Source organism: Pinus tabuliformis, chromosome 3_1, assembly GCF_031772625.1.
Source record: "Pinus tabuliformis cultivar Carrire ecotype Pingquan chromosome 3_1, CPIR1, whole genome shotgun sequence".
Lineage (NCBI taxonomy): Eukaryota > Viridiplantae > Streptophyta > Pinopsida > Pinales > Pinaceae > Pinus > Pinus tabuliformis.
This window is the reverse complement of record NC_142301.1, coordinates 189,009,399-189,033,962: the sequence shown is the minus strand read 5'-3', so window position 1 is coordinate 189,033,962 and position 24,564 is coordinate 189,009,399.

Genomic DNA, 24,564 nt, shown 5'->3' with positions numbered 1-24,564 from the left:
CACTTGCTCAGTGTAAAGGGTGCAATGCATACTGGAAATTTCTTCTGTAGGGTGCGATGGGCGAGAGTAGACAAATGGCAGAGACAGTTTTCATGGTGGATCGTCATGGAATCTTCCAGAAACTTCTCCTGTGACACTTGCCTCTCTGAATTCGCCCAGGGATGAGTAAGAGATCATCAATCTCCAAGTGGAATCAAGAACTATCAAAGAGAGGATACTAATCAAAATCCTAGAAGTTGACTCACCCCCCTGCAATCATCTATATATGGATCCCTCATCCCAAAGATCCAGAGGCTGGAATTTTGTATCTTGTAAGGAAGTGCCATTGGTTTCTTGGTGGAATATCATAGTGTTGGGTGATCTAAGCTTTTCATGAGGTGAAGAAGGGCTTTCATGCTGGGAGGATGATGCTGGGTCAGATCAATAGGTTGTAATCCTCTCTTCTAATCTTTATATCAATAAAGCTATTCAAGTTTTCCTCCACATTCTTGTATGTCTGATAGTATATGCATTTGTGTGGTCAATATATATATGGTCCTCTATTGTTTATGATTGTAGATCTCTGCACTTTGAAGGTATTATGCTGCTTTGACTTTACAAGTGCTCTTTGAAGCGGAGTGGTCAAGGGAGAAGCGGCAAAGACCTATTGGTGAGGAGAAGGGACAAGGGAAGAGCCGAGCGAAAGATCAAGGTTGGTGTTCTTTGATCCTCTCCTATCTACTTCTCATAAAGGAAAATGAAAGTAACTTTAATATGTTTGTTTCTAAGATAGCTACCCGTCTTAGTGGGACTAGAAGCTCTGCATAGACACTAGATTTCCCGATAACAAAATGGCGACCATACTAGGGAGCGAATAGATTGTTTTCTTGTCTATATTTGTTTGCTTTATAAACTTACATATGGAGGCTGAAGTTAAGCCAGCTAGCCTTCGAACTGCATTTGCTATGCAAGTGCAAAGTAGATCAATGCTGCTTCAGTCTATCTCCGGGTTTTGTTTATAAACTAAACGATCGATTTGCAAACATCCTAATTGCCCTAGTGGTGGCTCTAGTAACCTCATTAGATTAGCCCCTGTGATTTCTATTTATTGACTATCATTAGCTCAGCCTAAATCCATGAACTGAGTTGCAAACTGTGACCAAGAACCAAGTTGAAGTCTCGTCCCTGGACCATCGCACTTTCTCCTCTTGGGAATCTGGATGCATCACACCTCCTGTGTGCAGTAGGTGTGCTGCATCGCACTTTCCCTGTGTTGCAGGTGCGCTGATCAGATAAGACCTCTTCTGCTCTTAGATTTTGGTTTTGTGTTCACTCTCTTTAGCTTTATTCAGGAGTTTTGCTGTCTGTGATCAGTATACCACTGTGGAAACTCCCTTCCTTTGCATGATTCCGCCTCCATAGTACAAATAATTGTGAATGTTTTTATGTATTGTGCGCCATTTACAGTTCTCTTTTACAAAAAGTAACATAATCAAACTGTCGTCTTTTGATTTGGAAGTGTCGCAAGTGTCATTTTCAGTCAAAGAAAAGAATTCTATTGTTCTTGATGGTCGATTATACAGTTACTCTTGTATTTTATTTGAATTAGTATTTTTTCAAGTGTCGAAAGCAGTTTTCAATTCAAAGTCGCAAAGTGTCGTCATTATCTTCCTTTCGTTTTTGAAGAGAAATTTGTTAGTACTGTCGCTTTGAAAAGATAATTCAGATTTGTACTTAGCATTCTTCTTGTCATTCACACATTAAGAAAGCTGAAAACAAATACATGCATGTGCATTTTCATTTAGACTGCTTGTTGGTTTGATTTAGGACAGTGCATCTAGTGTGTGCTCTCTGCTCTATGTTGAAAGAATATCATCCCTATTTCTTTAGTAGCTAGGATTTTCATTGCAAAAAGAAGATTATACGATTGTTTATCATCTTAGATTGCATTTTAGGAATTGTACATCTACATCACGCGGTGAACCTAAAAGGAAAATTTCTTAAGAAAGATCAACTGTAAAATAAATTCAATGAACATAAAAACACTTTGGAACCTAACGCACAACATCTAGAAGTCTAGGCTAGAGACGTATTTCGGCGTTGTAAAGCCTGGTAACTACCGCTTTCATTGTTGGTTGGGTGATTCCTCCTCTTTGAGACGACAAGTGCCAGTACGGACTTGTGCTCCCACGTACCGTCGAGTATATATTGGGAGACCACAATAGGCTATATCCTTTATCCATAGGAAGCCGTGTCTGCCGCCCTATCGATCGCAATGCACTGAACACAACATTCGGGAAGATTGACTGCCGTACTGTAAAAGGTATTCTACAGTTTTGCGATTGGTTTGGTAATCCCTCTGTCTAGATTTCCAGAGTAGTATCTTTTGTTCCTTTTCATACTCCTTAAAGGAAAAGGTCCATCTGAGCACTTGTCACTTCAGGCTCATTAAAATTCGAAGGTGACTAGAGTCATCTTTTGTTTTTTCTCGACTCTTAAAAATTGAAAAAACAAGTTGTGTCAAAGCATCTAAAATTTATTTTAATCAGAATAATATCACCATTCCCGCGTTGGTCTTAGGTTGAGGAAAATGGAGTCAACCAACCAAGGATTTCCCCTTGGAGGAAATCCTAGTCCTTTCTCCTCTTGGGGAGATGTTGGTGCACCTCATATGGCCACATTGTTGCTTCTAGGATTGACGATTAGCTTGCCAATATGACTCTTCTCGACCTTCGTCATTCAGAACACCGTGATTCCTGAACAATCAAGTCAGCAACTAGATGATACTAAAGCTACCCCCCAACCTTCTACTTCGTCCGATTCTCCCTCTCCTCCTTCCTCTTCGCTTGATGAAGCTGGTAAAGCCAAAAATCAAGTAACTAAGAAGGAGAAGAAGGGGAAGGAGAAGAAAGAGAAGAAGAAGAAGGAGCCAAAGGCGAAAAGGGGTAACTGGGCATCGTCTGGTGAAAATCCACACACTATACCATCCAAGCCTAAATCTCCATGTGTCATTTGCAAAGGAGACCACTATCATCGAGATTGTCCTTGCATCCCTCGGATCTTAAGGGACTGGTCTCCTCGTTTGCACAATCCAGTGTCATCAACCTCTGAAGATCATGTTGAAAGTACACCATCAACTAGTGAAAGCGAAGCATTTGGACAGAAAAGGAAATGTAAATTTCCTTGTAAACTGTGTGAAGGCGATCACGTCGTCCACCGTTGTCCCTTCCTAGACGAAGCTAAAAGAGTCTTGGATAACTGTCCTGCTTCACTGCTACGGCTTCCTCCTAGATACAAGAAACTCTTGCCGAGTCCATCACTAGTTGAAAATCCGACTAACACGCCATTGTGGTCGGTCAAAGCATCTGTCATTGAAGATAAACCCGCTGAATCCATACCAGATGAAAGTCAAAAGGTTGAGGTGGCAGTCGACCTGGTCTTGTCTTCGGAAGGTCCATCTTCAGATGATACAATCACCGAAGAGAATGAGAACGACACTGTTCAAATTCTTTTCGTAAACTCAGACTCCGATGAACATGGGGGCAATCTACCCATTCCTTTACCGTAGGAAGGAAGTTTGTCAGAGTCATATCCAGCCGTCTATTCGGTCCCACCTCCAAGAAACCTAGTCATTTCCTTCGATTGGAATCTACTAGGCAGACCCCATTTACCAGCTAGTGTACCATCCAAATCATTGTACAATCTTACAAAATGGTCATGGTCAGTACCATCATAGATGAATGGGCTTCTGTAAGTATCCTTTCCTCAATTGCTTGGAAAGTGCTTGGTTCGCCATCGCTTCTACCTGAGATGAGAAATCTGACAGGCTTCGATAAAGGAACCAGTCGACCGTTAGGGATCCTTCCCAATGTACCTATAACATTGAGAAGGAAAACCATTTATATGAACGTAATGGTAGTCCAAGGACCTCTAGATTATAATCTACTCCTTGGGCGTGACTATATTTATACCATGGGAGCCATTGTCTCCTCACTCTTTAGAGTAATGCGTTTTCCGCATGAAGGTCGAGTGGTCCAGCTCATAGACCAGCTTTCGTTCCCCTGCTCACACATAGTTAATAGTCAAATGCCATCCCTAAATGGTATTTTCATGCAAGGAATGTCTCATCAATCTCTGGTCTGTCCACCTGAAGAACGCGAGTAATTAAGGGGGACATGACTGAAACCCAGGTGGCATGCACCCTGGTCTGCTTCGGCAGGGAAACTCTGGGTATATGGTAAGTTTCCACGAAGGATATATGACTGGTCCGACACCCATCCATATAGGACAACGGGATTAGACCAGGATAAGATTCCTTTGTCAAGGTTAGGTGATTGGAGCCTTTGTCCAAATGGACTAAGCCAAGGAAGTGTTTCTATTTGCTGTGTGGATGGAAACTATCTTGCGAACGCGAGAACTTATAAATGGTAACCTGGAAACTTTACTTCACTATACTTGGGGGCATGAAAACCTTTTGTGAGCAAGTGAAAAGTGACCAACATAACACTAACTCTATGGTTTTGCTCACTTCAACTGCCTAAGTCGGGTGAGTGGTCGAGTCGACCGTTCATCTTCGCAGGGGCTAGATGGCACCAGCAAAGTAAAGGAAAAATTTTCCTACCTAACCTTGGTAGTGATCTTGGTAGTTAAGTAGAGGAGCGTAGTTGGTCATTCCTAGCTTGGATATGAGAGGCAGCAGACCATAGCTTCGAAAGGTGCAACCTCCATAAAAATGGAATCTATCGATGAGAAATCCTTATTATACGACTGGCACGAGCATTTTTTATGTGAAGTTCAAGCTCATTAAAAATTAAATCTAAGCAATGAGAAAATGTTTCCCCCAGAGTTTAAGCTCATTAAAAAATGAACCAATTTTCGGTAAATAACCATTGTGAATGCATTATCATAAGCTTTTGAGCTGTGGTTGTGTTCTCATCATCACCTCCACTCTGTTTTAGGCGATCATTCACCTCCATTTGATTGTTTACCCCTTTTTTGAGGAACAACTACAAAGAGTGATCCTGTTAGCCATCCTTGTGACACTTCCATGATTGGAAAATTCCAAACCTTACCTGGAATCAGCTGCTACCTGAAATTATCACTCGTTCCTCAAAAAACGAGTCTCCTTTAAGCTCTTTTCGTCTGACTCATAAAATATGAAAATATTGCTGAGCAGTTGGCCTCTCCATCTCATTAAAGCTACCGGGAGTGTTATCCCTCCTCTAGATTTTAATCTTTTTGGACCTGAGGGATTATTACACAAAAAGATCGAGCGCTTGTTTTGTTTGGCTCGTTAAAATTATCGAAAATTCATCCCTTTCATATTATTTTATACTTTTTCGGACTTAAGGGATTATATGACGAAAAAGGATTATTGGAGTTTCCTTTACGTCCCTTTCAAACTCTCTAAAATTGAAAAGGACCGAGTTATCTTTGTCGTTAAACTCGTTAAAAGAAATAGCGACAAACTTTTCTATATAGACAAGAACGAGTTTCACTGTCGCTAGGCTCGTTAAAACATAGCGACGGGTTTGCCCGAAGGGAAAATTATAGAACAAGCATATGTTATCCTCCTCAAGCTTGATAAAAATAAAGAGGTACTAGTCAGCAATGACTGGGGAAAAATTGGGAAGAAAACTTGAAGAAACTTTATTGGTAGCAAGTCGCTCTTGAACATGACACTTTCACTCCACGTCCGAGTCGGGTTGGGTTATTCCGTTCACCGGTCATATCACCATTGGTCCATCGCACCATCCATATTTGGGGTTAACGCTACCAATCCATGTCAGTGTCGCCGGTATGTTCAAGAGAAGTCGCTCAGAGAATTCACTTGTGTCTCATCCACTGCAATACATTCACGCTCCATTCTTTCATGATCACCACCCTGAACACTGTGTCATCAGATCATTTTCACCTCCAAAATCATTTACTCCGTTCCGTGTCGTAGATGTGGGATTCATTAAGGCCCTCCTACGGCGGGTCACTTCTTGTTGACATCAGCCAATTATCCAAGAAGTCGACTTAGGAACAACCCTTTCAGTACTTTGAAGCTTGGATGCCTCAATGGCAAGTTTCTCACTTCCGGCAACAGGTTTACATCAATGGCCTTTGACCGAAATATTTTTCATGGTGTTCGACACCAAGTCCCTTTTTCACACCATGTGAATTGTACTATAGTACCTTGAGGGTCATCATCATTATCGGTGATTCCTCTCGCGCCTGTTAACAGCTTACATCATTGGCTGGTAATCAAGTGATGTCTTTCCATGTTCGACTCCAGAACATCTTTCACATGGATCGACTTGTACTCTGAGTGAAGATTGGATGAGTTTGAAGACCCCAGATCTAGTTTCATCCATCCAGGCTGTGATATATTCAGGAAAATAAAGACATCAAATGTACATCCTTGCTGCACAGATGATCATCCGAATCAAAGGATGATGGCTCTATCAGAATCATCAGTCTGCCACACAGACGGTTGTCTGTCTTATGTACATGAAAATGAATTTATAAAGCTGAGCATGGGAATTCCCGCCTCAGCTAGAAAAATATTATGAAGATAATGTATTTTATTGTATCTTATTACAGGTCGCCTTCCAGATCAAAAAACTTCAGATCCTCATGATAAAGCATTTCACCCGACATCAAAAGATGAACGACCTCATGCTTTAGGGGGAAACAGTTATACACATTTTTGGGCACTGCAACCCCAATCATACATGTCCATAAACCAAGGGCTCCTAAGTCCCTAAAAGTGTTGCTTCACACCCTAAAGGAACAAGGTCAGCTGATTACATCAACTCCCAGAAGTTCTCCACAGAAAACTGCCTAGAACTGGTCAAAGCTGGACCATACAGACTGCCCAGTGTAGAGGGTGAGATGCATCTCACCTGCTCAGTGTAAAGGGTGCGATGCATACTGGAAAGATCTTCTGTAGGGTGCGATGGGCGAGAGTAGACAAATGGCAGAGACAGTTTGCAAGGTGGATCGTCATGGAATCTTCCAGAAACTTCTCTTGTGACACTTGCCTCTCTGAATTCGCCCAGGGATGAGTAAGAGATCATCAATCTCCAAGTGGAATCAAGAAATATCAGAGAGAGGAAACTAATCAAAATCCTAGAAGCTGACTCACCCCCCTGCAATCATCTATATATGGATCCCTCATCCCAGAGATCTAGAGGCTGGAATTTTGTATCTTTTAAGGAAGTGTTGTTGGTTTCTTGGTGGAATATCATAGCGTTGGGTGATATAAGCTTTTCATGTGGTGAAGAAGGGCTTTCATGCTGGGAGGATGACGTTGGGTCAGATCAATGGGTTGTAATCCTCTCTTCTAATCTTTATATCAATAAAGTTATTCAAGTTTTCTTCCACCTTCTTGTATGTCAGATAGTATATGCATTTGTGTGGTCAATATATATCTAGTCCTATATTTTTTATGATTGTAGATCTCTGCACTTTGAAGGTATTATGCTCCTTTGACTTTACAGGTGCTCTTTGAAGCGGAGTGGTCAAGGGAGAAGCGGCAAAGACCTGCCGGTGAGGAGAAGGGACAAGCGAAGAACCGAGCGAAAGATCGAGGTTGGTGTTCTTAGATCCTCTCCTATCTACTTCTCATAAAGGAAAATGAAAGTAACTTTAATCTGTTTGTTTCTAAGATAGCTACCCGTCTTAGTGGGACTAGCAGCTTTCATAGACACTAGATTTCCCGATAACACCCTTGTCGGGTTCTAACTCAGATTCAGAACATGCATCTAATTCTGAAACCCTTAGCTCGACCACTAGTGACTGCTTGGCCAGACACTCATTTGTGTTGTGAGTGGAGCTCTTATGGAACTCACACCACTTTCTTGTGTCCTTTTTCGACTTCATGGCGTTGTTCTTTGCTTGCAGCTTTGGTGGGTTATCTTGGGTCACCCTGCCTTGGCTTTGTCCTTTGTTTTGTGGTTTGGGGCACCTTTTCCTTGCTTCGGATTCATAGATCCAAAGTCTCGCTTCTTCTGTTTAAACTTTTGCTCGAACTTGACGGCATATCGGTATGCCGTGCCGAGCAAGGAGATGTTCAGGAATTCTACTTCTTCCTAGATGTACTTGTGCAGGTAGCCGCAGTATTTCAATACCAAATGCTACTATGAATCCTTGATACCCAACTTTGTGCGAAGGGTATGGAAAATATTGGTAGACTCCGTCACGTCTTGGCCCCTTCCCTGCTGCAGTGTGGTCCACTTTATGTATTGATCTTCATAGCTTCCGACAGGGTAGTACTGCTCCTTAATGGCAGTCTGGAATGAATTCCAAGTGGGTGCGGCTGAAAATAGTGATCTCGTACTTCCATCCTTCTGCTCCCAATAGGTTTCCCACCAGTCCTTGACATGGGGGGTTGCTTTGAGAAGAGCGAAAATAATCTTTTCTCGACTTGAAAAATCATGAATAGAAAAATACCCTTCTAGCATATTTAACCATTTATCTATGGCATCTGCGTCTATTTGACCCTCGAATATGGGGATTTCAAAATTAACATGTACCTTAAAGGGTGTGGCGTTTCCAGAGTAGTTGTGAGCCCCGTTTCAGTAAATTGGTACATCAACTTCCCATGGTCGTAACTTTGGCATACGATCTTTATTTGACGCACACAATATCTCGTTAGAAAGATCTATCGAAGAAATATAACTTTGGGAAGAGCAACATTAGTCCATAGACCCAAATTTCCCAAAAAACATCGTTTAGGGCCTCAAAACGGCTCCGGAAGTTCAGGATCCAAAAAACTGCTAAAAATAGTAAGTTATGCTACAATTAAGAAAACTGAAAAGTTGAAAGAAACAATGGTGGGGGTCCAAGTGGACTTGGCGGGTGGCCACCAATATCCACTTGGATCATCTGACTTAGAAAATGATATGCTTATTTTCTTGACCCTAGGGGGTGGATTTTTGAGCCATAACACTTGGAAATGTGATTAGCTATGTGTTTTATTTGTGGTAATGAAATATTATTGATAAGTGCATCAAAGATACATGAATTCTTTATGAAGGAGGAGTATGATCTTCATCAATTATCAATGTCTTAGACTATATGGATGATAACATAGCTTCACATTAGGTAGTTGATTGTTCAAATATGTTTGGCTAGGGGGGGCGTGATAGTAGGTTGCCTATAGTTGGGTGGTGATGATACAACATAACTCATGGTGAGACAAGCACTTTGACATTCCACATGATGGAAGATGTATGGCTTGGGTTCAATAAGCACACATCGATTCGATGTATTCTAGGTGATACATGTGCTCTGCAACCCAGTATGGAAAATATGTTGTAATGTCCTGTCCTATCTTGTTAAACATTTTTGATGCAATAAAATTAATATGTAAAAACAAATATAAAATAGAATAAAATAAAATAAAAACTAGAATTAATAATTGTACTTATAATTAATTGTAATTAATAATTAAACCAACCTTGATCAAATCTCTTGAGGTACAAACCTTTGTTAGAGTGAAAATAGAATCAATCCATCTCAATTCTTGGTAAATCCAAATTTAAGATAGATATAGGCTTGTTACAAATACAACACTACAAGTGAAATTGAAAGAAAAAATCCAAATTGAAAAACATTTAAACTCATCCTATCAAAATTCCTTCATAAAAGTTGGACATGAACCACTTCCATAACAATGGAAGTTCACATCGCCATGAAATCCCCCCTAACATGATTTTAATTTAAAATAGAAATCAACACAACCTTAAAAGAAAATAGAAATCCCTTGGTTATCATAAATTTGACTTTGGAAGATTTTGTGTTCTTTTCAACTGAGTGATAGTTGTAATGATTTGTAACAATGGTTGAGGATTTGGTGCTACACACCGCAGTCATAAAATGGGTGTTGGTGCCATTTTTTGTGGTCATGGTATTGATAAGAATCTCACCCAATTTCGTGTTGAAGCTCATGATATTGTCACAACTTTCTGACCCTAGAATTGTTAAGGAAGGGTGAGTAATAAGGTCTCTTGATTCATTTTGTTTTTTCAAAATTTGTGATTTCAATTTGAGAAATCCACGGTTTTGGATTTAGTGGCGTGGAGGAAGTTGGTCATGAGAATAAGGAATTTGAGGGTCACGTCTGCTTTGATCCTCGATAGATCCTTTCACGCACATTGGACTTAGTAGAACCATGAAGTATATTTGGTCAATGCTTTCTCTCAATTTATCGATTTTCCAATAGCTATATTATTTTACCCTTTACCCTGTAGGCTTCAACCCTAAAACTTGCTTTTTCACAAACATGAAATAATTTGAAAAAAGTATATGTGGACTTTGAAACCCTAAAAATCATGGTGAGAAAATCAATTGAGGTTGGATCTGGGAATGTGTGGAAGGTCCCTTGACATCAGATATGAATGGATTATTTTATCTGTTTATAGGAGAATGGGCTTCTTGAAGGGCTAGACGTCACCCTAGAGAAAAGTATAAATAAGAGTGATAAGGAGGCTCATTCTCACCAACCCAAGTGCAAATCATCATTATGGAGAGCATTTGAAGTAGTCGTGTCTTAAGAGGCCAAGGTTGAGGATAAAAAGGGATTGTTTTTGGGTTTGTTTGTGTTTGGCACACTTCTCCGTAGGGGCAAGAGGCTAGCCGCAAGCTTGAGGGACATAAAAGTGCATAGTTTGAGGCTAACATTCTTAAGGAAACAGGGTCAAAGTCTGTTGGTCTATTACAAGATTGAATGCGCCCTAGATCAAGGCTAATTTGTAGTCAAATAGGAGTTGCAACAACATCCTAAGGTGACCTAAGTAGTGGAAAAGAAGGGTTGGTTTTATAGCAATAGACAATGAGAATTTTGAGGTAGTTTGAGGGCTCGTCTGGTATCCTAACCAGGATGAAAATCTTAGGTCTAATATTTGCACTAGTCCATGATCAACAAAAGAGGAATGTGACCTTGATCAGAGGTAAGTGTTCTCCTAAGTTGATGGTTTTTCTAGGTGGTTGAGTGTCCTAGTTAAGGACATATTGTTTTGGAATATTAAGGTTGTTTCGAGGGAAGCAATTTGATGTCTAAGGAAGACTTAAGTGCATCTGTTGAAGGACTATAGGTTTTCTAAGAGAGTCATATTTGGAAAAGATCAAGGATTGCTCTTTGAAGGAAAAAAGAAGGCAGCCAAGGGAGTAGTTTGTCCAACCCAATTTTGTTGAAGAGAAGGACATCTTGCAGTGATAGAGGGACTTCCTACATGCCCTATTTTTGTCTTCATTGGACTAACACATGAAGGAAATAGTGGGAAGAAGTCCCTAAATGTTGAGGAGCAGCAGTGGGCAGTCTAAGAGTTGTTCACAAACAAGGTTGTGAACAACTCACCATAAGACCGTATGTGTTGATTCATTGAAGGACTAATGATAATCTAGAGGGAAAATTGGATTCTTGTTCAATGGCCTAAAGGAGCAGGATCATTAATAGAGGCAGATTGGTGTTGCTACAAATCAGGAGCAAAATGACCGACATATGTGTTCAGGACACATGGACTGAAAGGGTTGAGGGGTGCGACATCAACAAGTAGGTCAAGTGTTGTCTTGTTCAGGGTATATTGGTTGTCAAAGGACTTGTATTCTTTGTATCAATCATTGTATGAGGGCCATGATCCCTAGTACAAGAGCCCTAGACTATTGTATTATAGATTGACAATATAACAAAGTTGGGTTATTGAAAAATTGTAAAAAGTTGTATATTTGTGCATGTGTTGATTTACTACTATATTTATTCCACTGTGCAAAGTAGTTTTTTGTGGCATTAGAGTTGGTAGTGTCATAGATTCTAAGACCCTAACCTAGATTCTCGAGTGTCATGGAAAATCAACACTCTCCTTGATTCTGGGTGACGAGATCGAGATGCAGGAAGTCGTTCAAATGTATGAGTTTACATTGGTGGTTTGTGCTCATGGTCGTTGTTTTAGTGGGAAGACAATATAATAATGGATAAAAACGTGGTGAGGGTCTCACATCAATTCATTTTCATCTTACAAGATACTAGTAAGAGGTTGGTTCATTTTCTTTTTCAGCAAGTTTGAAGACGCTCATTGGGATCTGAATATGGTTTGTAGTAACGACTCCATCCCTTTCATTGTTAAGCATTGCACTGCTCTTTTTGATCCCACTCATGAGGGACTAGACAAGGCCCCTATTTGGGTTTGTCCTTCAGGACTAAAAGTACAATTCTGGTTTGATCAGGATCTTAAGGAAATTGGAAACAAGTTGGAGGAATGCTTGGAGGTCAACCTCACTATCAAAGACTCTATAGAGATGAATATGGTGACGATATCAATAAATTTGGATATCATAGATGGATTATGGGGTGAAATGGAACTCCAACATCAAGGCATCACTTCTCTTCATACTTTAGACTATGAGGGCATCCCCTTCATATGCTGCAAATGTCACAAATGCAACCATAATGCTACAAGTTGTTTACTAGGGTTCAATGGCAAGAAAGGAGAGTACAAGCCCTCGTCTCCCAAATGAAAGAGAAAGGATTTGTCCTGATGGAAACGAATTCTCTCGTCCTTTCAGTAACTATCATAGATGCTCCTACTATCTCAACAACTCCAACTCCAGGCCTCGCTACGACTGTTCTTATGATTGTTGATGGGGCTTCCACAAAGCACATATATAATCATCCACAACTCCACTTAACCAAAACTTCGACAACACTATCCTCGGCTACTCTCTCTTCATATGTTTCTTTATCTTCTATTGTTGGTTGTATTTTGGATTTGGGGAAGGATTAGAATACAATAGAACATGTACCCCTTGTATATATGTTATTGAAATAAATTATAAGTTTGTGTGGCTCGGTTCACGTGGTAGATATCAACTTCTTCAATGAGTCCTAGAAGTCACATCCCTTAGGTGGGTGACTTCAAGAAAAAACTGAATCTACTTTCCATTATGGCCAATAATTGGGAATGGTTAGATTAATAGAAAAAATAGTATTGCTGTAGGTTTTAACCCCGTAAAAAAATTACTTGCATATAAATTCTAAAAAATTGAAAATAAACAATGGCGACAGCATAAAACATAAAACATATATACAGAAATATTTTCCCCTGGATCCCAAAACCAAGACTACTAGATTGATTTTTCATTATATTCCTTTCAATGTTACAATACATATATATACATGTCGAAGCATCCATAAAACCTAATCCATTAACCTTGGATTAGAACATAATCGTAGTTCTCTTGATCGAATCTACAAAATACCATGGACAAAAAACCATCTGCCCAAAACCATGTGCGAAAACCATGCACAAAACCATAGGTAGGTCCATCCACCTAATATAGGGTCAAAAAAAAAACTTCCCCAAGTCACTACCTCAGACCTCGTAGAGGGGGGCTATCGTCCTCCTCAAACCCCTCGACAGGGTGGGATGTCGCCCCCCCCGTTGTGTCTTGCGCATGGGGCTAGTTGTGGAAAGAATATAACACACACCCAACAATTGTAGGAAAGCCTTATGTTTTTTTGATAGAATGATTAGATCCTTAGATCAAATTCCATTTGTACATGTTTATGTAGAACTTTGATCGTGGTGCTAAAAATGTCTTGAAGTCAAAACTTAAAAAGTGTATTCAACCTCATTAACCCAATAGGAGAGTGCAATCATTTTGTTAATGTTCATGATTTTAAAAAATAAAAGGGAACGCATGAATATCCAAGATGAATGTTGAACCCATACTTTGAAGATGTATATGAAGACACCAAGTACGTTCATGGCCCTAGAGAAATATGTAGAGAAAATTCTTTAGTCACATGTGCCATTATCTTTTGTTGATTATTTCAGCCTTGCAATGAAACACTTTTTGTTGTAAAGGGAATTATTTCATTTTCTTGATATGACATGTTGTGGCTTAAACGAAAATATAGCCATAGGTTTTATCTCCTCTGGCTTTTCATTGACGAAATATTTTTGAATGAATGTGGTTTCATAATTCCTTAGATTAGTAGGTATAGAGTGCAAGACCAATTTGGATGCATTTTATATCTATAACATATTCTTAGAGAATTACTGGGAACATTATTTGGGTACACTAGTGTCTTGATAGATGGAAGTATGTTCTTAAATTTTCCTATCGTTCAATGTTTATAGTTAGGTTGATGTTAGACCTTAGAGTACAATAAGTTCCTAATTATTTTGTGCAGTCCAAATGTGTGGCAAAAATGTATGATTGCTCTCCAATTCGTATGTTGTTTGAGATGACAATAATATAAGTAAATCATAGTGGAGGAACATATATGAAGAATTTGTTGTAGATATGTTAGAAAGTTTCTACAATCAATAATTAGTGGTTGGCTTTTATAGTGGTGAAAGATGATTTGAAGCAATATTGTTTAGCGCCTAGTGTTAATGGTAGATATTTCTTAGTTGGAATTATGAGTTTGCAGCAAGGAGGAAACAATGATGTTCTAGACATAATAAAGAGTTTTTGGAATTTAATCCAAAATCATGGCAATGATATTCCTTTTGGTAGAAATGGATATTGGTTAGAGATGGACAAAAAAGGTACACATTTTATTATATTGAATAAAAAATTAGAGATGGACAAAAAAGGTACACATTTTATTATATTGAATCAAAACTAGGACCATATGGAAAGATGAATCACATGGTGTGTGTAGGATGTTTATGAGCTTGATATTAGTTAGAGTTGGTACTTGGGAGGAATACTGTAATAACATGTGATATTATAAAATCTTGTACTTATTTCCTCCATAACATGGAGCATGCAAATATTATGTAACCATATCTATCTATGTATTATGTAAAGGGAATACCATTGTATGAATCTTCTAAGAATGCATTCCGATTATCCATGCGTCCTTGATGATTTGGATAGCTTGCTTAATATAATGTACAACCTCTCATAAAGTATGCGCCATGTGTCATTTGAATTCTCTATGAGTGGATTGTGTTGGTTGTAAACTTTAGGGGGCGAGATAGCCCTAAAAACCTAAAGTTTCCTATACATTTAGGTGGAGTTCATTGAAATATGAATGAACCATGTACTTAAAGGAGATATTAGTGGTTCGGTAGTTGAAATAGTTAGGTACCCATGTATTTTGTTGGATTGCCACTCAATTATGTGGATGCTAAAAATTTGGTAATGTCTATATGATCGAGGAATGAGATACAAATTCCAAGTTGGATAATATATATACTTTATTGATCAACTAGAGTGTCTTTGATTTATTGAGCCAATAAAAGATGATGATGAAGACTTACCTAACAAAGAGAAAGACATGTCCAACTCACTAAGGGTGAAAGTTGGGATTATTAACTCCTACCTATCATATAGAATATTATGTCATGCTTATGATCATACATGAAAAGGTTGTGGTGTGTTAATGTATTGATCAATGTGATGTAGATTTGGTCTCAACATGTGTATTCTTCTTATGTGTTTTTATGAGGTTGTTGGATCATGGCTTGATGAAAGATTTTGGTTAACAAGATTTTTTAAGTTAGTGCATAATTGAAATTTCCTTAACAAGTTTTTAATGTGCCAAGATAGCACATCTATCTCAAAACAAACTTTTATTTATTGATATATGTACTATTACATTGTTAAATAAATTGAAGACACACAATTTTGGTGTATAATATATGTTCACTGTCTTTATCTAGATTAAAATTTCAAAGATTAAAAGATTTTTTTTTTTTTTAAATATATATTGAGTAAATAAAGACAAATTAATCTTACATGAATTGCATTCTATAACATGCATCCATAGGTTATTCATCCATGAGTACCTATGTGAACCCATGAAAAGAGAACTCTATGGTTAGGTATATCATGATCCAGTTAATTTTCCTCATTACTGCCATGTTAGGAGAAATAAATGGGAAACAATTGAGGTAGGCCCACAATCCACATGGATCCATATGTTTATCGAGTGGGTTCACTTTAACATATTGATTTCACTTTTAGATATGGTGTACCAATTACCCTCTATAGAATAGAGATTAAAAATTTAACTACCTATAGGTTTTTTATTATTTTATCTCAATAGGAAAAGAGAAAAATTTCATAAATGAAAAATAATATCTAGGTCTCTCCATCATGAAGGAGATACATGTGGATGAAAAGTAGTAGAAGAAAACACAAGTGTGAGTGATATATGGTTGCTTCTAATGGTGCAAAGACCAAGATTAGAGGTGATATATGCATTGTTTTCACCTACAACATATCCTCCATCTACTCTTATTGGCTCTCCTTTGTACTTTTAATGCAATTTCTAGTTTTAATAAGTTAAAAAATTAGAAAAGTGAGTGATCTAACGTTTTTTACATTGAATCACAATGGAGGGAAAAATGTATATATCCCATTTTGAGGGAAAAACATCCCTTTATATTTCCTTTTTAATGAACTATCTCATTTTTGGAAATTTTCTCATTTTTTGAAACCTTCACATCTTTACTTAGACATTTTTTTCCCTCCTTTACCTACTTTCAAACCTACAATTATAATTTTCTTTAGTTACAATAGCTTGAGAGGTGGCAATTAAGATTTTATCTCTGCTTTGGTCACAATAGCTCGAGATTCCTCAGTTTTTGGAGAGCGAGTTTCTTTTTTTCTTCACTAGTTCGAAGACTCGGAGCAAGGTGGTATGATTACTCTTCTGTGGAGCCCAAGTGATACATTTTATTATTGGGCCAAAGAATTGTTCACAGGGCCGAGTTTCATTGCTAAAAGTTGGATGAGTTCTTTTTATTTATTTTGACTATGCGTGGCCCCTGCTGAGGACGTGGTGATTGTATATCAGCTTGGAGAGGTTCGGAACGTGCATGTTCAGAACCCATGCTAACAAAAATCATAGTGAATATCATTCCTTGCCTTCTACTAGCTGAGCATAAGAGTTACTGGTATATTTTTTGCTTGAATGAGGCAGAATCATAGTGAATATCAATCCTTCCTTTCGTCGAGCTGAGCATAAGAGTTACTGGTGCAAGTTATACTTGAATGAGGAGAATTTGAAGGGGAAATACTACAGTTAAACGAGTCAAATGTGAGTTAATATGTGGAGGTGTTTATGATGAGGACAACTAACTAATTGAAGTCTATTTAATTGGAGTTACATTACCAGGTTTCTCTAATCCATTGCATGTAAGATTTATTTTCACAATGATTAATAAAAATAATTGTTGCCGTTGTTTTTATTGTTTTTATTTCATACATCAGTCTTATATGAAATTTCTGAATCAATAGATATTTCAATGAACCAACTGGGAGTTATTTTCAAGTTCCTATTGTTCATAATACAATCTAGTGGAAGCTAAATGTATGAAAAGACACCTACAACAGTGCAAATACAAATTGTTTGAGGAAATTTGTCTCAATATTTAATTGCAAATCAGAAATTTATTGAAAATTGGAGGTTTTTCTAAGAAGGAATCTTACATATAGTTTCCCATTATCTGATACGATGTAACAATCTAAGATGATAAATCTGATTCTTATAATGAGATAATCTTTGTTTCTCTTGTTATTATCTGATCTGAGAAGGAAGGGAACTTGAGAAATAACCTATTGGTATTCCAATCGAAGTAATATTCATTGTTATATAAAGTTAAAGCTCTGATTGCTAATATCCTAATTCATCTAATCAAGAACCTATCTTGGGAATTACTAAATGAATCGACTCCTTCATTTGGATTTCTCGAGATGAATATAAAATATCATGCTCTCTCTTATAAAGAAATTGACCTTTGAAGCCTCTGAATATTGATGTTCACCTGGGTCTCTTACGTTTATTCAGTGATATAAGAAGGAGCCTAGACTATCCTCCCCCCCAGATAATGAGTGCCATAATGACATAGATAATGGTGAGTATTAGATTCCTATTGTTGTTGTTTATTCAGAACCCGATGTGATATAACAATAACAAACGATATGGTTGCTAAAAATAAGAAAAAAACATATGGGTTTTTGTTATCATTAGGGGAAGAAGTGTAATATTAAAAAATGTATTCCCTCTATAAATTTATGGGAGATTATAAGGGATACTATGATCGAAATGGATCTGAGACTCAGTTGTTCATAACAAATCCCAATGGTAATTGATGTAATAAAGAACCCCAATATTCATAAATGAAATTCCTCAATGGGAAGGGAACGTGAGAAATGACAGAGTTCCTAGGGCTCTAGGTAAGACATGACTTGTTGCTTTCCTTATCCCGACATTGATTTTATGGATCATAATGATGGGTCCCCATGTGGCTAAAAGCACCATGGGTTGTTCGAGTGCTAAAGTGAAAGAGAAGAATCTAATGCTCTTGTTCCTCTGCCAGTTCCATTTTACATTCTTAAGAGAGAAAGAGTGAAATCCAAGAGCCTTAGTATTGGATCTACTACTACAACCTATTTCTATACATGATATCACATATATACACGTTTTAACATATGATGTCTCTATGGAGACGTTATGAAGTGCTATTATAATTTGTAATCTTATTGGTTCTTCGAAGCAAGAAAGTTAGGGTATAAACAAGATATTACAAAACATTGACACTACTAAGTCAAGTGGGTTCATAACTCTCCCTATTAGTCGATTGTGATAAACCCCCCTAAGTATTTATTGGGTGGGGGGATATTTATTTCACATTTTTACCTCCACAATTTGATCTTCCCATAAGTGAGATTTGTAATGATACCTTGGGTTAAAGAAATACTTAGTTGCATGTATAGGGCAATGGAATTGATTTTTCCATTTGTTATCAATGATGTCCCGAAAAAGCCCATACTTAGTTGTTCTATCTTTATGGCTGTCCTTATTTTCTCTTTTACTTATTCCATAGACTCATAGATGTATCCCATGACCAACTTTTCCTCATCCACCAACTGCAACACCTTAACAAGAGGCTTGCAAATTTACACAAATTTATGATTGTACGATTCTTTTCATCAGTCCATTCATCTAACATATGGTACACATTAGCCAAATGAAGCTCTAAAATCCTTCAAGTATTCCTCTATGGATGAGATCTCGTTTTCAAGAGAAATCCTCTCAAGTCATCCAAACTAGAGCCTTTGAAGCCTTTCTTGCAGCAATAATAAAATCCCACATAGGCCGGTAATAAGGAGAGAAGGATGCATTGAAATGGATATAGATGTATCATAAAACCATATTGCTATGTATTCACAAAAACCATCTTTATATTTCTTCTTCTAATGGGTATCTAAGGTGGGATGATTTTGACTTGGTTGAGAGCCACTAGCCTTAGTCGGGGTTTGTTGTGACATAACTTTGAATGTTCTTTGTTAGGTTTCTTATCAACACTAGAAGGTGCAGGAAAATAATGGAAGGGGTTCAAGAAAGGGGATAGAGGGAGAGTCTTCAACCTCAACTTCAAAACCAACATTTGCTTCCACTGCAACAAGTTGCCTCTTCCTCTCTATTTCATTATTTTCCTCCTTTTTCCTCGACTTATCTTCTTCAATTTTTTAAAACTCACTTTGCATCTCTAATCCACTCTGTCCAATCTCCTCTAATGGTGCCTTGCATGGGGAAATTTGGCCTCTTATACTAGCCAAGTGTTGTTTCAGCCTATGAATCCCTGTGTTTCTTGCAAAAGTTGCAGTACATCTCATTATCAAAAACATCAACATGGATCCATGCAGGGTATTTAACTCTTGGGGCCATGATAAATGGAAAGAAATCTCCAAATATGCAACATTGAATATCTACTTTAAAATTCAAAGTTCAAGTTTCAAACTAATAGAACTATGAACAATAGAAGGCTGAAAGTACAAAAATGCAAAGACAGATTTGAAATTTGCATTTTAAGGAGAGAAAAACACAGGGATGAACATCAAATCCACATTTTAAGGAGAGAAAAAAAAACAGGGTAAAACTTGTCATTTGACTATTTACATACTTGGGAATAAGAAGAATAGACAATGGGCTCCTCCAAGTTGTAAAATGGGTTGTAACATCCTCCCTTAGATGCCATATATCCACCACAAATAGCCTAATATCATTTCCAAACAAGATATAGCCTCCAATCTCACTCTAACTCACTATGAGGAGACAAACTAGATGTTGTTACATTTTTTCCAAAATAGGAGGCCACCTAGATTTTTCTGTACAATCCTATTACCTTTTTGCAAGCACACACACATGAGAAACTCTATTTTTCCTTGATAGTTTTGTAGAACAAAATTACTATGCCCACCTCTACCTTGCATGAGGGACATTCAGCCTAGGACCTAAACTCTCACATACTTGACATCCGAGCCGAATTAAATCATTTTACATCAAGCTCCATCTAGAGAAGTGATATTTTCATTCACATAGTTGATGTAAGACAAATCTCTAGTAGCCTCATGAAGCCATGTCACTACCCAAAGAAGTTCATCTGCATATCTGCTCTTGGAGGCATAATAATTTTGTGCAACAATAATGCTGTTGTCATATTTTCCTTTGTACTTGTGAGCAAATGTGAAAAGTTTCTTGGCATGGTTGAGAAGCTCATTGGAGTAGGTGAGATCAGAGTTCCTGAAAATAATTGAAGCATCAACCATTGTTGCTGCTATTTCTCCTGTGAGATTTGATCCAACATTGTTTGCATCAATTCTATATGCCTAGCGAGGTGTGGTAATGTCTTATGGCCTTCGCCAACAATATGTGTGGTCATGTCTTCATGTCTTCCTAGTACATGTTGAATCCAAAGATAGATATCACTCCATTCTTTTTTTGTTCCATCATAAATTTTTCCTCATTTAATCATTAGGCCTCCTTTCATAAAACATATGTTATCCCACTTTTCTCTCTAAAACCGTGTGAAAGAAATTGTCTCAAATGAATTTGCATGCACTATTAATGGATCACCAAGTTATTTAGAGAGTTTTTTAGCAGTTGATTTGTTTCATTCATCCATTTTATATTTAAGATAGAGTCATTAAAGGCTTTATTAGTTTTGACATTTGTTAAAGCACATTTCAGAAGTAACTTTAGGAACACAATTCTTATGCCTTCATCTTAACAATGTGATTATAAAAAAGATTCAAAATACATCTAACACTAACTTTGTCTCATGGTTCTTATTTGGCTCCATTAAAGGATCTTCAAACTTGTTTGTTGTGTATATAAAAAAATTTCCACTATTCTCTCTCTTTTTTTAAATGATTGGCTTGTTATAGGCAAATTTCTTGTTTACCATTGTTAGGTGTAGCAATATTTTTATGCCATTCATCCATTTTATATCCAAGAGAGAGTCACCAAAGGCTTACATTGGATTGAATTTTTTTGTAAAGTACATTTGAGAAGGAACCTTAGAGTGATAATTCCTAGGGAGACCTTCATCTTGACAATGTGATTCTAAAAAAGATACAAAATGCATCTAGCACTAGCTTTGTCTTGTTGTTTGTATTTGGTCCCATTAAAGGATCTCCAATCTTGGTTTTTTGTGTATATAAGTTATTTTCCACTATTCTCTATTTTTTTAAATGATTGGCTTCTTATAGGAAATTTTCCTCTTTACCATTGCTAGGTGTAGCCATATTTTTATATTGTTAGCAAGAAACTTATTTGTTTAAAAAAACATACACTAAATGGATATTTTGTATACTAGTTTGTTATGGGTTGTAATTGGTTTGATAGTAGGTCAATCCAATGTTAATATGGTAGGCTAATTTTATGTCTTACTCATAGTATGGGTGTTTGAGATAAATGTGGAAGATTAAAAGGATCACCAATATATATATGCTTGCATAAATTTTATGTGGTGGTAGCAAAATGTTCATTAATTTTATCTAACAAAATAAAAGTTAATTTATTTTAGATATGTCTCCATGATTCATTCATGCTATAATTTTTGAAGATCCAATGTATTTTGGGTGAAACATACATCCATACCTCTAAAAATGTAGCCAATAAGAATGAAAAACGTAAGAAGGAATAAACCCATGAAAATCTAAAAATAAAATTCCAAAACAAAAGAGAAACATTCCATAAAGAAAGTGACACAAAAGAGACCGACTTCATTACTCATTTTAAATCCTCCAAGGTTGTGAGTTGTTCTTTCTTTCGGTGCTAATGAGGATTTTAGTGAGTCCAACTTGAATCATGGTTCATGGAAGGACTCTACCATTTTGGCATCCAATATTTAGCTGAAGCATAACTACCCTTGAATTCTCATTATTCCCAGCTCATTGATAGAAGCATTTTCAAGTTTGGTGGTTTTTTTCCAGTCCATCATTTCCCCCTTGACAGAGCATTAGCGGAAATAAATTGTAGGCATGCATGCTCCAATTCTAGTTCTGAGTAAGTATCTTCAGGTTTTTGCTCATACGAGGCAGAAGATTTTGGTGAACAACCTGTTGGGATTGAATTGATTTCCTTTGTTGTTGTGATGGTGAAGCTAATGGAGGGATGGAAGAAGATGTTGCTTGTTGTGAGATATGCACCTATTGTTGTGGTTGTACAATAGGTGGAGATGACACTAATGATTGGTGGTTTTCCATGGATAAAGAAACCTGAGGCTGCTACTTTACTGACAATTGTTGCAAAAATACTTTTTGATGTTGAAAAAAGGTTGAAGTCTGAGATAGGATACCTGTTGCCTGCACAGGACCTTGTCCTTGTTGTATTATCATCCTTGATTGTATCACTTATTTCCTTGACTGTAGAGAACTTGGACTAGTAAAATTCCTTTCTCTGGGTGTTATCTCCACCATTTTCTCCCCCTTTTCAGCATGTTAACTTCTAGGTACAAGCCCTTGATGCCCATTTGCTTTACGAGTCTCTATAAATTGGTTCTACATTATCAATGTCCCCCCTTTACAAACCTTTTGATACTTAACTCTTTTGCTGCTACTGACATTGTGGTTGGTTCTTGTGTTGTTGTGGTTGTGCTTAATGTTTTGGTTGTTGTTGCTACTATTATTGATTCACTTGGTTTGGTTGGAAGCTCAATTAGCCAACACCTTGAGAACATTGTCCAGGTGTTTGAGGTAGAATTTGGTGTTGCTTTTGTGCATTTTGCGACATAAATGGAGTAAGGGATGAAATAGGTTGGGGTGGTTGATGTTGCAAAGTTGGGGGTGACTGGGATTTGGAATGCTAGGGACCACTAGTATGTTGGTGTTGAAGGACATGTGGCATTGAATGTTGTTGTGGATGAGAGTTATTAGGGAGAGGTGGCATTGGTGTTTGAGAAAGTGGGCTTGGTTGGGACTGTGGTAGTGGGGATCCATTTGAAATAAATTTCTTTTGCTGGAGATATCATTCACCCTACTACTGCTATAGTTGTTGGAAAAGCATATATGCTTATGGATTATGATTGGGATTTTTCAATTAAGAATGGTGCAGATTACTGTTGGATTGTAGCATCTGGTGTTGTTGTGTTGACTAGAAAAATTATGAGACGAAGAAGAAACCATCTAATTAGAGAAACAAATATTTAGATTACTGAAATAAGGTGCAACTTGACCATTTCCCTATGTATCCTGGAGCTTAAACTCTTGCATTAGAAATCACTAATCGTTAGTAGATTGGCCAAGCTATAAATTGGAATGAAAAGAAAAAAGGTTGTAAATAAGATAGGTAATAAACAAAAAAAAGGGAAAATTTTCATGTTGAAAACCTAGACGCTACACTCTCTCAATATTACAAGGTTTGCATCTTTTTCTTAGAAAAATATTGTAGTACCTACGACAAACATTTTCCAACACAACTAGATCAAGCATTCCAAAGAAAGGTAATACAATCTATGATTAGTGAACAACTGCCCATTCTCTAGTCCCATTGTAAGAAAGAAACAACAATATTGAACTCCTCTAAAATGTTTTCCAAAGCATATAAATTCCTTCCATGACGAAAGATTAAAGAAGATAATTTGGATTTCATTGCACTGGCATAAGGGAGAGTTTACTAAACTAAAATATACATTTCTAAAATTACATAATAATATTATTTACATTCTGGAATTCTATTTACCATGAAAGGAAGTCTAGAATGTGTGGACAAGGAGGAACAAACAATGTTGTTTCTTTCCTACCCCAGGCTTAGTCATTGACTTCATCAAAGTCCTTTTCTTTTTGAAAAATGCTTCTTTTATCAACATAAAATACGATATGCACATAATATGAAATGGGCATGAGACTACGTGAAGGTTACTAAAAGAGTCTTTAGATCAACCTCTGACTCAACTGAATAGTATGACATTTCATTGTAGAAGAATGCTTGGAAAAAATCAGAATATGGAAAGCATCATGACCCAACAAATAAATTTGATTGCATTTGGTAAATTTATTCGATTCAATTCGGTGGATCAAGTTCAAATTTATCATTTATAAAATTCAATTAAATTTAAATTCTAAGTTTAATACTAAGTTCTCCAATCCTAATTAGAAAAAGGGAATAATGTTAATGACAATGATAAAGTCTTATGGAAAATTTTGTAACAATATGACTAATAACTGAACTTGTTTCTCCCATCCCATAAAAGAAGCAGTGCTGGAATGATTTCTAGAACATGGAGGCAAGGATTTCAGAGAAATCTATCATTATGTCTTTGATTTCTCTACGTTCTGAAGCATGTGGTG